This window comes from Pelodiscus sinensis, chromosome 2, assembly GCF_049634645.1.
Source record: "Pelodiscus sinensis isolate JC-2024 chromosome 2, ASM4963464v1, whole genome shotgun sequence".
Classification (NCBI taxonomy): Eukaryota; Metazoa; Chordata; order Testudines; family Trionychidae; genus Pelodiscus; species Pelodiscus sinensis.
Window position 1 is genome coordinate 242,719,085 of NC_134712.1, and position 15,527 is coordinate 242,734,611.

At 39.4% G+C, this 15,527-nt stretch overlaps 1 protein-coding gene across 3 annotated transcripts in view; it reads right to left on the reverse strand.

Annotated features, from left to right (window-relative positions):
* Nucleotides 1-15,527, reverse strand: part of DPP6 (dipeptidyl peptidase like 6) — an 865,367-nt gene that overhangs the window by 631,844 nt on the left and 217,996 nt on the right. The window lies entirely within an intron of this gene.

Here is a 15,527-nt window from a genome sequence, read left to right on the forward strand (position 1 = left end):
TACCATTCACCACGGCTAAAAGCATTGAGCCTTGTAAAATGTAAATACACTGCAGCAAGCTGTAAAGGCTCTCTTACACATATGCCATTATTTGTTCTTTAATTTAATTTTAACACAAAGCTTTGCATTTTATTAACCTTCCCTACTATTAATAATTACTTTGGCAATCTCCCATTCAATCAATGTTCACAAAGCCTCTTACACAGGCTCCTAAAGACCACTGAATGAGTTCTTTCTCAGAAGCCTCACTGATAATATACATCTGGAGTGCTTTTAATCATTTTACTAAGTTAGGAAATTCTCATCTATTGAACTCCAGTGGACCAAGGAGAAATGTTATGGCTCGTCACCAACTATGATCAGGTGAAAGGAATGCAGAACATTGCTTTCAAATTAAATTATACTTGTTCGGGTTGGAGTGGCACAATCTGTCTTTAACAAAAGAAGAGTCTTTTGTGGAAATTTTAGGGGAAACTCATCTTGCTGATTCACACTGCAGCTTTCTAAATGTTATGCTAAATTGCATAGTTAACAACCTTCTGGTATATTTTCCTAATCCACTGGTATTCCACCATCTTTCCAAAAGCATAGGTTTTCAGAAGCTCATCTTGGTGGAAGCAGGTCTCCTACAGTCTGGGAGGATATAGTAAAAGTGTATTCACTTATTCACTGGAGAGATTTTAACAACTATTTTGGGACACACAATTTGCAATTGATTGAACTATAAAAAGATCAACCACTCCTAACTCTTCTACAAGTACTAATTCAGACTGTAAAATTAATCATTTTGGTTATGCTTTCACCACCTTTGAATTTGCTTTTTGGCAACATTCAGGGCAACTAAGCACTGCTTGAGGACAGGAAGTGATCACCTTAGTTTCCAGCAAGGGAGATTCAGGTTTGATATTAGGAAAAGCTTTTCATCTATAAGGATCGTTAAGTACTGGAATAGGTTACCAAGAGAGAGCAGGGACTCTCTCTTACTGGAGGCTTTTAAAAACCATTTGTATAAACCCCTAGTAGGATTGGCTACGTTATACGTAGTCCTGCCTCAGCACAGGAGGCTGAACTAAATAACTTCTTAAAGTCCCTTCTAGTCTCACATTTCTATGATTCTATAAATGTTCAGAACCATACACAAGAAGGGAATGTTTAAATCACTTTCTGTGAGCATTTTTGCTGGAAATCTGATCTGAGCCAGTGCTGTCAGCAACTCTCCTTGTACCTCAAATTAACAGAGGTGTACAGGAGTGTGCCCAGGGAAATGCAAGAAGGAAGATGACACAACAACATGTATGCCACTCCTCTAAGCTCTGTAGGACACATGGGGAGAACCCAGGCACCGATGCATATGGTAAGGATAGAGGGCTCAAGGAGACTTTTCCTCCCTATACCCCTGCAGAATGTTATTCAGGAACACAAGCACAGCTAGCTCCCTGTTGGTACAGATGTAAGCTACCCCGGAAATTTGGAGAAAACTGAATATTTGTTTTAAGTTTTACAGCGCTTTATTATTTTTGTACATTTTACACCCAAAAATTTCATCATCTGGCTGGCTACGATTAAGTTGTTTAAACAAATGTGTTGCAATGGTAGAAAAAAAAATGTGTGTCTGAAAAGTGTAGGTACTGGGGGTACTTATAATTTTTTTTAAAGGAGGTACTTTATAAAAAAGGTTGAGAAACACTGGTATAGGCTGCCTGCTAGATTCCAAGAGGAATTTTGTCCTTGGCTACTTGCTTAGTGCACAGTGCACAGTTCCCCTACATTCCCCTTCCGGATGTTCCTGGCTGTTAAGTGCTGGAACCTAGCCCTGCATCCCAGAGCTTCTCTGCCCGCTTCCCCCAATTCATGTTCTACTCTTCTTTGGTTGCCTTTTCATGATTCTCTTTCTCCTGATGCTTTCTTCCTCATTGGGCTTCTCTGTGTCTTTTCTTCACCTAGTGATAATTTAAAGAGAGGATGTGGTTTGGAAATTTACATCCTGTGTCGCCATTACTGAACTGGAGCCCTGTCACTCTTGCCCCCCTGGGTGAAATTCACCAAGGCTATGTCTAGACTGCAGGCTTCTTTCAGAAGAACCTTTTTTTGGAAGACATCTTCCAAAAACACTTCTTCCAAAAGAGAGCGTCCACACACAAAAGTGCATCGAAAAAGCGATCTGCTTTTTTGAAAGATAGCATCCACATTGAATGGACGCTATCTCGCATTGTAGCCAGACAGGCTTGTGACATCCATCTTGTAACATCCATCTTTGCTTGCCTGGAAGCATACAGGGCACACAGAGCAGTAAAATCAGCATAGTCTTTGAAGTCTTGACAGGAGGCCCAGATATGCTAGCTCATAGTGACCCTGGATGGCTGTAAACAGAGCTATGCCAATTGTTGACCTTGAGGCTACGAGAACTGCCTTGACTTGCACCTATATTGATACGAACACACACTTGTCCGCGGGGGGAGGAATCTCCCGCCCAGTAAAGAATGTCCAGTACTCACAATTTAGTTCTCTCTCTTGCAAGTGTAAATTAAGTTGAAACTCCCTTGTAAGAACTGTCTTCACAAAGACGGACCAACACAATTTGGCATCTTAGATAAGAAAGAGGATACGGGCCCCTATGGGTATAAAGATGGGTCCAGCAGCACACTTACTCTGAGTGTCAATCTACCATCTATCTGCTGGTCGGGTTAGGTGATTGGCCTCCCGAGGTTCCACGGGGACACCCACCTCGTATTCGTCTTTCCTAGGAATTGAGGGACCGGCCCTGGCTTGATACGCTGGAGTCGAGAGGCACAGAAGGTGGTAAAAATTGTACCTGTATGTGTCTTTTGTCTTATGTGTGCACATAGACTTAGACCTCTTTAAAGATTAAGCTGTCACTTGGTACCATTATTTCTATTTTCTATTTTTATTTTCTTTGTAACCATTTTTAAGATCTATATTTGCTAGCAGTTAAGAAATAGAGCAATACCCATTGTAACCATATGATTTATAAGCTTCTTTAATAAACCTGTAACTGTTTAAGCTTTAACCTGACTCCTTCAGTTGCTGTAACAGAACCAAGCACAATTTAAAAGAACTTCAGCCAGTCATAGGGAGCAGACGCAGGCAGAGCTGGGCATTTGAATCATGTCACCTCCAGAGGACAGATCTGTGGGGCGCCTGTCAGCCTTTCCTAGGCTGCCCGCTGTGAAAGGGACTGTGTGCCCTCGCAGTTAAAGTCTCAGGTGTAATAAGCTCTCCTGCAAAAACTCTGGGGCGTCTGTCGGCCTGTTGGCTGCCCGCTGCGAAGGGACCCCGGTCCTAGCCGTCAAAGACACGGATGTAAAACTTCTCGGGGCACCCGTCAGCCTTCCCTAAGCTGCCCGCTGCGACGGGACCTTGTGTCCCAGCAGTTGAAGACTCGGGTGTAACACACACACACACACTCTACCCTGACCATCAGCTGACATGCATTTAAGCTGTGATTAATATAGACAGAGTGGCCACCAAGGCACCTGTACTTTTTCCTCTTCTTTCGAAAGAACTCCTTCTCCCCATCTACACGCCTTTTTCTGAAAGAGCTCTTTTGGAAAATGGCTTCTTCTTCATAGAAAGAGGTTTACCAATGCCAAACCAACCTGATCTCCTTTTTTGAGAAAGTAACAGATTTTTTAGATAAAGGAAATGCAGTGGATCCAATCTACCTCGACTTTAGTAAGGCATTTGATACAGTACCACATGGGGAATTATTGGTTAAATTGGAAAAGATAGGGATTAATATGAAAGTTGAGAGGTGGATAAGCAACTGGTTAAAGGGGAGACTACAGCGGGTCATATTGAAAGGTGAACTGTCAGGTTGGAGGAAGGTTACTAGCGGAGTTCCTCAGGGATCAGTTTTGGGGCCAATTTTATTTAATCTTTTTATTGCTGATCTTGGCACCAAAAGTGGAAGTGTCCTAATAAAATTTGCAGATGACACAAAGTTGGGAAATATTGCCAATTCAGAAAAGGATCGGGATATCATACAGGAAGATCTGGATGATCTTGTAAATTGGAGTGATAGCAATAGGATGAAATTTAATAGTGAGAAGTGTAAGCTTATGCATTTAGGGATTAATAACAAGAATTTTAGTTATAAGCTGGGGACACATCAGTTGGAAGTAACGGAGGAGGAGAAGGACCTCGGAGTCCTGGTTGATTATAGAATGACTATGAGCCGCCATTGTGACATGGCCGTGAAAAAGGCTAATACGATCTTGGGATGTATTAGGCGAGGTATTTCCAGTAGGGATAAGGAGGTGTTAGTGCCATTATACAAGGCACTGGTGAGACCCCATTTGGAATACTGTGTGCAGTTCTGGTCTCCCATGTTTAAGAAGGATGAATTCAAACTGGAACAGGTACAAAGAAGGGCCACTAGGATGATCCGAGGAATGGAAAACCTGTCTTATGAAAGGAGACTCAAGGAGCTTGGCTTGTTTACTTTAACCAAAAGAAGGCTGAGGGGGGACATGATTGCACTTTTTAAATATATTAGAGGGATATATACCAGGGAGGGAGAGGAATTATTTAAGTTTAATACCAATGTGGACACAAGAACAAATGGATATAAGCTGGCTAGTAGGAAGTTTAGACTTGAGATTAGACGAAGGTTTCTAACCATTAGAGGAGTGAAGTTCTGGAACGGCCTTCCAAGGAAAGTAGTGGGGGCAAAAGATCTATCTGGTTTCAAGAATAAACTAGATGGGTTTATGAAGGGGATGGTTTGATGAGATAACATGATCTTGGTAACTAATTGACCATTCATTATCAGTAGGAAATAGGTCAATGGAGGGATGATAGGAGTTACTATAGAGAACTTTCTGGGTGTCTGGCTGATGAGTCTTGCCCGCATGCTCAGGGTTTAGCTGATCGCCATATTTGGGGTCGGGAAGGAATTTTCCTCCAGGGTAGATTGGCAGAGGCCCTGGAGGTTTTTCGCCTTCTTCTGTAGCATGGGGTACAGATCACAGCTGGAGGATTCTCTGCATCTTGGGGTCTTCAAAGTATTTGAAGGCTTCAATATCTGAGATATAGGTGAGAGGATTATTCTAGGAGGGGTGGGTGAGATTCTGTGGCCTGCACTGTGCAGGGGGTCAGACTAGATGATCATAATGGTCCCTTCTGACCTTAGAGTCTATGAGTCTATTTACTTTCAGAAGAATGCGATTGCAGTGTGGATGTAGGTTTTGTCAGACAAATCTCTATAGTGTAGACATACCCCAAGATATTAGGGGCCTGGCACAAGGCTTTCTGCACCTTTTAGTGCAAGTCTTGAATTGCATCACATAGGCATGGGTCATGGACACAGCAGCCAAGCAAGAGTCCCTGCATGCTGTTGAGGGGGCCTATAGATGGTAATGGACCTCAGTACACAAACAGATGTATTTATATGGCTGCCTTCCCAACACTATTAAAGTGCCCAAGGCTAGTCCTGAATGTAGATTGGCCAAGAGGTCACTAAATCTGAGTTTAACATAGCCCAAGGGTCCACATGATGCCAAACACCTGCCACTAAATTGGGAACAGGTGAGATGAGACTTTGTTGCAGCACTGCAATCTGGATCTGGCTTGGAAGCGTAGATTCCACCTTTCCTTCTTCTCCCATGAAACCCTCATACAAAGCCCAAAGAGCTGAGCTATGTGTGGCCAGGCTTTCACCTGCTGGGTGCACCTACAAGGCAATGAAACACTTGTTGCTTGCCCATGTCAGCTGACAACTGACAGTATAGACATTTGGGCTTGGGCTGGGTTCTGGAGTCCTGTGAGGGGAAGGGTTCCTGAGCCCAAATATCTACACTGCCATTTTATAGCCCCCCAAACCCAACCTGACTCAGTTGACACCGGCCAGCCCTGGCTATTTTGATGCAGTATAGACATTCCTTGAAGTGCTCATCTTGGAAAAACACAGTCGTGGCATGGTAAATGATTTTTTTTTCCAGTGGGCACATCCAGGTTGTGTACACAGACTATAACCAAACAATGAAACTGTTCAAAGAAAAATGTTTTTTAGAAGTTTACAAATGCACTAAAATAGCCAAAAATACAAACACTACTGAAAACAAGTAACAACAGAGACTGAAAACCCGAAACTCCTAAAACACTTTCTACGAAAGGACCCCAACATACCAGCCACCTCTTCCATATTCCCATTTCTTTTCTCCTTGATCTCTTCTCATGATTTTAGCACATGACTTTTAACCCAGGCAACACTTCCATCTCCCAGCAGCCTGAAATATGTTTACACTCCCCAGGATTAACCTTGTCATTACACCACATTAACTCATATTTCCATCTCCGTCAACTTGCAGCATGTTCTCACAGCCAACAAGCCACTTGCTTTTATATGACACATCCCACTTTAGCAGTCAAAGTACAAACAATGTGATAACTACTCATCGAGCATCATGTATATTCTTATTATCTGTTACATTATGCTTACCTAATTGCATGCACTTTGGCTCCGTCTGACATTTTCAAAGCTACAGATGCTTATTAGTCTTTCTTAAGCTAGAAGAACATGTGCATTATAGTGATTATCCACTCATGGAACTGCATGTGACATGCTTCAATGACTGAAAGACCTTTAACCTACCACAAGCAAGACACAATCATAGTTTGGGAATTAGTGATTCTCTGGCAAGCATTGCTTGGTCCAGAATGGGTGACTGGGCCACAATATCAATAGGAAAATATCTTCTATTTCTATAGATCCTTCTCATCCCAGAGGATACCATAGCACTTTGTAATTAAATATACAAAAGTTACTTCATCATGCCACTGAAGTGCAGACACTTTAATTGTGGAGCACCACCTAAAGGTCACATCTGAGATGTAAGCCCTATTGTGCAAGCTGCTATGAGGCTCGGAGTGCCTTTCCCAGACCTGGAGAAGAAGAGCTCAATGTGAGTTAGATAGCTTGTCTGCCTCAAAAACGGAGCCTGGTCCAATAAAACCTATTACCTCACGCATACTAGACCATACTGCATTCCTTACCATGCCACTCTGTAAGTGACAGCCTATAACATATAAACTTAGCATTTTGAGTAAAATCACCTGATAACTAGTATAGCAGTCCTAGCAGAGCAGAATTTCACAAGGTATCTGAAATGGATCAGGTTATTGTGGCTTTAAACCATTGGCTATGTCAGTCTTCATTAATTGCAATGATTGCAATGAATCACTGTATGTGTTTTGACAAGTATTGTTTACCCTGTGGTTTGCAGGTGAATGAAACAGCTGTTTCAGCAAAGACTGTATTATTAGAGATGTAATTGTGAAGCATTATAACACCCTTTAGAATTCTCTTCAGGTGCCCCTTTTGTATCTAGGATTACAAATGCCTGAGCAATAGATACTGTGTTATCTGTATAAAAAAGAGAGAATGTGGGACTGTATCAATAATGCTTTTGTACTCACTAGAGCAAACAAAACATGGTTCACCATAGGCCATTTATGGTTCTATAGAAACATCATTGTGGCTTTTTAAGGCATTCCTATCTGCACTTTAAATAGATGTCTGGTCTGTGTCCTCTTTCTTTTTTTGTAGCTAATGGAAGTAGGAAAAAAGCAAGTAATTTTATTATTGAATCTGTCTCTACTGTAACATTAGGAGAGATTTAGCAACAAATAGCAATCAAATTAAGATGGACTAACTCTAAGGACTGTCCTGGGGTTAGAACCCATTTTAATAATAAATAAGTAATAGCAAATGGATTTATGTATTAAGTGCACACAAATGAATGTCTGCAGCATAACAAGAGTTAAAGTTTCAAAGCATTTTTCCATTGGCTCCTTCCCATTTCACGCACCTCTGCATTTTTAAAATATTCAGATTTTGAAAGGCAATGTTCATGGTTTGGTGCCAGGGTGGGGCTGAAATTTCTTGAAAAGTTGGAATACCATGAAATACAATACAAAAGACAGGACTATGCAGCACTTTAAAGATTAACAAGATGGTTTATTAGGTGATGAGCTTTTGTGGGCCAGACCCACTTCCTCAGATCAAACTGTAGAAGAAAATTGGAGTCTGGCCCACGAAAGCTCATCACTTAATAAACCATCTTGTTAGTCTTTAAAGTGCTGCATAGTCCTGTCTTTTGTTTCAGCAAGACCAGACTAACATGGCTATATCTCTATTACTATGAAATAGAATGAAAGTGTTAATAGGTACAAAATTGTACAGTACAATCTGAGAAGGAATTAATGGGAGTGACTGGATTACATTTGTTCTGTGCTTCTCATGCTGAGGGAATGTCTCTGCGCTCCACCACTTTGATGCCCATGAAGTAGCTGGGCACATTCTGTCCTCCATCCCCAAATGGTTAATTTTGTTTGTTGGCTTGCAAGCACTTTGCGGCAAGAACTTTTTAAAATTATTTATTTACTAGCAGATTTACCCAATATTGCTCGGGTCCTTAACTCTTTTTTTTTAGCTTAAAAGGAAAACATACATGCTTTATCAAAATGAATGTATTTTTTCAAAAAATTGTATTATGGCATTAATTTTAATAATTTTTAAAATGGAAATTCCATCAAGTAGATTTTTTCTTCAGCCCTATAAACTCTTTTTTCATTATGTTTTAACAAAAAAAAGGATCTAATTAATGAGGTTTTCATTAACATTGTCTTCTAGTTTTAAAACGTTAAGCATTGGTTTAGCTTTGCCAAAACAGAACACTACTCCAAATTTCTCTTCTTTATCTCTTTTCTGTAAGGTTTATTGAGAAGCAATCCTATTCCAAGTTCATCCAACTTTTCTGGCTCGTCTTGGTTTGCTCTTTTTTAATATTTGCTCAGTTATGTTAATTTTGAGGACTGTACTTGATTTGGTGATTCTATCTCTTTTCTGTTTGGTTTTATGAGAAGCAATCCCATTGCAAGCACATCCCATTTTCCTGGCACAACCAAATCCTTACCTTGATTTAAATGATAAAAGAATCTTTATACCAAATTTGGCAATCCAAGCACTTATAATTTAGGAGGAGTACTTGATTAAACAGACAAACTCTCTCTAGCATATTTGTAACCCTTATAGGCTACAGTTGAGATTGGGGCACTATTGTGCTGGATCTCAAAGAGTTTACAATCTAAGTGAAAAAGGCTGACAGAGTAAGAGAAAGTATCATTATCCACATTTTACAAATAGTGAAACTGAGGCACAAAAGGATTACGTGATTTTCCCTTGGTGACATAAGAAGTCTATCGTAGAGTTAGGCACTGAACCCAGATTTCCTGGAATCTTAATCCAGCAATGTTCGCTGCCTGACCTTCCTCTCTCTTTGTTTCCTCTAGAGTACAGGCAGTCCCTGGGTTACGTACAAGATAGGGACTGTAGGTTTGTTCTTAAGTTGAATTTGTATGTAAGTCGGAACTGGTACATATTGTAGGGGAAACTCTAGCCAAACATTTCTCCAGAGCTCAGTTTTATTCTCCCACACCTCACTTCCCTCAGTCCTTTATTCTCAAGCTGAGGTGTCTGCTGAGAAAAGCCGCTCCGCATCTCTCTGGTCTGCTGGGGGAGGGGGGAGGAGGAGGCACTAGCTTCGCGTCTCCCTGGTCTGCTGGGGGGAAGCAGCTAGTGCGGGGTTGCCTCACCTCACCCCGTTTGTAAGTAGGGATCCGATGTAAGTCGGATCCATGTAACCCGGGGACTGCCTGTATAAGAAACTTTTAAAAGTAGCGAACAGTTTTTCTTAGCATAGATCATGAATTTCTCCGTCACTCTTCCTGTGCTTTAAAATGGCTCAACCATTTTAGAAGAAAATTTGAAAATATAGTTAGTCCCTAAAAGAGCATGTCAGCATAAAACCTTCAGAAAATCATAAGCAACAAAAAAGACCCTCAATAAATAGGCAAAGTGGATAGGTAATATATTTAATTGGACCATCTTCAGCTAGTGAGAGAGACAAGTTTTTGGGCTTATACAGAGCAGTTAAGAAAATTAGCCCTTAATATACAGAATCACACAGATGACCTTTACACATAGAAGTGGGTATACGAACAAATGGTTCATGCCTTGCTACAAAAAAAGAGGCTATGTTAAGTGATTTATGGCAAAATACTCAATAAGAGATGCTGCCACCCCTTGGCCACAGTGTGGAAATCCATATGTAGAGCTGCATTCTGCCATCACAACCTGCAGGCCATACATAGGCAAGCAAAAAAAAAAGTTGAAATCATTGGGCTCGAAGAGGATCTTTGCTAGGAGACAGACTGAAGAATCAACTCTTAAAGTGCATTTATACATATGATTCAGCTCCTGCAGATTGTATTTCTTTAGCGCTCCAGGAGAGTTTTCCAAACCTTTCTTGAAGCTCTGAGAATCCACCCTTCCCTCCCCTGTTTCTTGCCTTTAACTGGATTCATGACAATGGAGAATTGTATACAGCTTCATCTGGAGCCCACTGGCATCCTTCTTTTGGTCTGCTGGCAGGTTCCAAAGCAATACAAAACATTTCCTCCTGGGACTCTGTACCTTCCCTTCACACTCATCCCAGCCCCTGCCAGGTCAGGAGAAGGATCTGAGCTGAGTACTCTAGGGTGGTGAGATCCAAGTTATTGTGCGTTTTACTACCACTAGATGAGTCAAACTCTTTGCATAGTTATTCTTGCATGTTAAAATATATTCTACCTAGCAAATTTTTCATACATGCATAATACATCAAGGGCCTGATCACTGTTAGAAAGACTTGTAGAATGGGAAGGTTAATTTTAAACCAGCAACAAAAATCACGAAGCCATCAAAATCCAAATATAACAATTGATAAAGCAATGCATTTAAAGCTCCTACTGAAGTACGTTTAAATTATCCAGTGTTAAGTTACATAATTAAATATATAATTGACTCATATTCAGACAGATTAGACAGATTAACTTTATGAATATATCATTATTACTCTTCATAGAGCTAAACTGTGTTTTAATAATTTTCAAGAGCTGCACTGAACAAATCAATAGGGACCTAATTCTACTTCACTTGAACTTAGTGGCCTCATTCCCATACAGGCTGCAGGGTAACTGCATCCAACAATCCTAGAACTTACCAAGAATAAGCTGCTGGTGAGACCATTACAAGGCATCAGATAGTGCAGAAAGAAAACTGTTGATCTGATCTATATACAGATTTTTGGAAGCCATATGGACTTCACTATATACTGATTTATGACTACTCCAAAATACATAAAAAAATTAAAAAATCATCTATTTGGAAAAGACAAACATTTCTGATATTTGAGTTGTTCTGCACTTTGATACTCTCTTCTAGGAAGCAATAGCTTTTCCAACTGTACAACTATGGATTGAAAATTAATAATTGTATGGAATGTGTTAACAAATCTTACAGATTAGATTTTTTGAGGGGTTGTAATATTTATAATATTGTTCAGACAACACGAACAATATTAAAATATGTAACGTTAGGTTTACTTTTCAAACCAGCAATCTCATGTCTTTGCTTCTTACAATTAAAATGATCATTTCTATACAATATTCCCAGAATGAATTATCAATATGGAAAATTATAAAACTATAATATAACGGAAGTTTCTCCTTTTTAAAATTAGCCTCAATTTATAGTTAGGCAAATATTTAAAATACAACTGAATGAAAAGTATTCCAGATTTTAAAGTAAAAATGAGAGCTACTTCTTTTTGGTCCAATTCTTTACTCAAGTAAAAAATGCCATTCAGTCAATAGGAGTTTTACCCGAAGAAGGAATGAAAAAGGAATGCAGCATTTGACTATTTATACAGAAAATCTATATGACACTTCAGTAGAATGCTTTAACACATAATTTATCATTGGGAATTTAATTTTAAATGGATTACTGTGGTTATCATTTTAATAGTCAATGTCTTATGAAATAGATCAATATTCTGTATTACAGAGAAGTGCTCAATTTCTTATGCACTTGATTAATGCATTGTTATCATCACAGTAATTAAAAGGAACAAGGTTATACACAATCATCATGTATATCTTACTCAGCAGCTCCTGGCAGTTGCCTACAAAAATTAAACTCATTAATCACTATGACGCCAAAGAAAAGTAAGCTTGGAGAAAATGAAAAAGCTCTATTTTATGTGTTTGTGTTTGTGGGTGGGGGGGGGATTTCTAAAGCTAGCATCGAGAAAGATCTTCTTTTTATATGATAATATAAAAAGCAAGAGTCTCATAGTGGAAAAAAAGGTGATTATATTTCCAAAACATAAATTAATACTCTGTATTTTAACACTCTGGATTTTCTTTGCATTCTTCACAGGTACCGTACCATATTCCAATACATTAATTTAAAAAGGCATATTTATAGCAAAACTGTTATGTCATCTGGGTTATGTTTACATGACCACTCATTTTGCTGCTTTAATAATTGACCCCAATTCAGTACGTCTATTGAAACTATTGAGAAATTGACTTGTGCAAAGAGAACTGAATCAAGGACATAATTTAGAATGATATAACTGTATAATAAAAACAAGTACAAATGTCAAAAACATATCAGTATTTTACACATGTTCTCTGGATGCCCCAAATCACTCAACATTTGATTGACTGATTGATTGATTGATGTGCAGAACTAGCTACCAGAATGAAATACTGTGAAATTTAGATGCCAAAACACCAATTTCATCCAGGCAACTGGTTTATCTCATTTATAAAACTTCAGATTTAATCATGAAACTCAACTCACTCTTATCAGCTACTTCATGGTGGGATGGGGAGTTTTAACTTTAACTCTGAAATTTTTCATTTTTAATTTTGTTGGTACACAATAGACTCTTTGCATTGCTTTAATACAGGTTTTTGATTCTCATTTTAATCACATGCAAGTTCCCTCTAGTACTGAAAGTAATACATTGGAAAGGGGAAATATTGCATATAAATAACAGCATAGATTGGAGAGGCCAGAACCCTGTCTTCATCTCCGACTTGCCTTGTATAGCACTGGGAAATGTATTAACATGTAAGAAATACTTGAGAATAATTGACCCCTCAAAATAAATCCATGATGCCGAAAGCAGAATAAACATCTTTAAGATATTAAAATACTCATGATCATTATTTTTAAATCCTCTCAACCTAGCTGATTATTATTCACACTGTAAAACAATTCAGTAGTTTTTTAAAAGAAATCTTAGTTTTATTTTTAGTTGAAGTATAACACACACACGCACACACAGCTTTTTTTTAAAATTTCCCACCTCTGACTTAAAAACTGTTTACCAAATTAATCTGAAATTTGGAAAAGAAAAAAATCCTCTACTGAGAAAAACAGCTTCAATGTTCAGTTTCAGCCTCAGTGTGAAATTGACATTAGAGATTTAATTCTCTCAAAAGGGGCTTAATGTGCAATCACTGACAGACTGCCCCAACTGCAAACAGCACTAGCATATGCCACTACAATTCAACAAAACTGCCAGCACTCAGTATTTTCTCTCTTTAGTGTAAATGGATTCTGCACATGTACATCACCAAATCACACAATCATTGCACTTCATTCACCCGGTTTTGTCCTTGTGCCTGCCTCACATTTTGTTTTCCCGTTAGGGATTTTATGCCAAAAGCTGCATCATTTGGTCCTGCAAAAGGCTTATTGTCACTGTCGTCCAAGACATTCACCAGCTAGTTCGGCTGCAAAAAGAAAAAAAAATCGTTCTCTTTACTGAGAATGTTCAATAGCCAAGGTCAGAAATCCGACTGGTGTCTCTCTGAACACACTTCATAGGCTGACAACAAAGACAACACAGCAATAAAGCCACCAGCTTCCGTTTGATTTGCTCAGTGCAAAGCGAGAGAGAGAGAGAGAGAGAGAGAGAGTAATTTCCTGGCACAGTTGAATCACTTCAGCACCTGGGACAGCTCACAAAGTCACATCTCCCAAGAGCGAATGGGGAAAAATGGAGGGAAATAAAGCATAATTTGTTCCTCTACTTTTTGGAGAAAATATGCATTTTCAAACTCCATTTTACCACCATAAGAGTGTCTCATTATTCCTTCCCTTAGCACAATTGGTTTTAAAAAAAGTAATGATTTACCATACAGATCGAACCAAACCAAGGGTTATTACCTCTACTGTGTGACTACTTGGAATTCCTAGCGCAAGCAGAGTCAGACATATCCACTGTATATTTCTACAATAGTTACTTTAAAGGCAAATTTCATTACTCCCTTTCTGGTTTCATCTTAACCTTAACTAGCTAAATGACACTCTAGAGAAATGTATGTGAAGCTTGTGAATCAATTACATTTGCATTTGCATTGCAGTCCCCACGCTTTAATTCCCGGGTGCACTTCGGCAATAAAATAAAATAAATGCACTTGCCGTCTAGCAATGTAGTTCTGGAATTGATCTGCACTGTTTGTGTACGCTCAGAATCTCTATTTGCCCCCCGCTTAGAAGGAAAAAGCCTTTGCAATGCAGATTTGTTATACAGATCACTCTTCTAATGAGTCTAACTTTGGAAGAGAGGGTTTGTTTGGTTGTTCAGAGCAGTGTCAGCAAAAATCATCTGCACATGTTAAATTCCCTTTGTTTCTCGGCTCAACGCTTTTGATTATCAGACAAACAGTCTCAGACATCTGTCGTATTGAAAACCAAAAAAGATACGCTCCAAGCTAAATAAAAAAAAAATCCAGTGGAGAAAAATATACCGGAGACCAATAACAGACAGAAGCAACTTCGCTTTCTCGTAGCGACACCTAGAGGCCAACATGCTGAAATTTCGGCACATTTCCGCTACAGGGTCATAACGGAAAGCCCTCAAGAGATACCGTTTCAGAATTAAAGGGTTTAAAATCACCACTTTTAAATAAGTGTCCGGAGTTTCAGTTTGTGCAGGTCACTTTACTTTAGGCGTTCCCTCACCCCCCGGAAACGCCTGTCGTGTTTATCCCACCAGTCACTGAGAAAAGTAAACTCCTCTTCCTGAGCGAACTTATTGGCCCTGGGAAGCAACAGAATGAAAAGTCTGCCGGGGGAGTTGAGACCAACTTTCCTCTCCGCTAGAAAAAACTTAACCCGCTTTCCCTGTACAAAAGGTTGAGGGTTTTTTTATGGAAGGGGAAAAAAAAACAGGGCAAAACCAAAATCCCAAAACTCTCTTCGCTACAGTACTTCTCTCAACAGAGATTTCAGGGATTCAGACATAAAATTACAGTCTCAGCAGTTACTAATAAGGGATAATTATCAGTGATTTCTATAATTAAAACTGGTCACAGCTCCAAATCTACCTTCGGGGGAAAACAGCAATATAATTATTCCAGACTGCAGCTATTTCCTCCCTTACGCTTTTACACACGTACCCTATCCACAGCAAGGCTGAACTAATGATGGGGAACTATTTGATGGATTGCATAGACCTTCTCACCCTCCGCCCCCTTTCTAAATCTGCCCCCAAGAAATAATGAGGAACAATCGATCCTAGGTGATTTAACTCTTTCCCTCCACGAGTCCCAGCGGCAAGCCAGTGGCCTGGATGAGTCATTTGTTTCTAAGGCAATATGCAAAT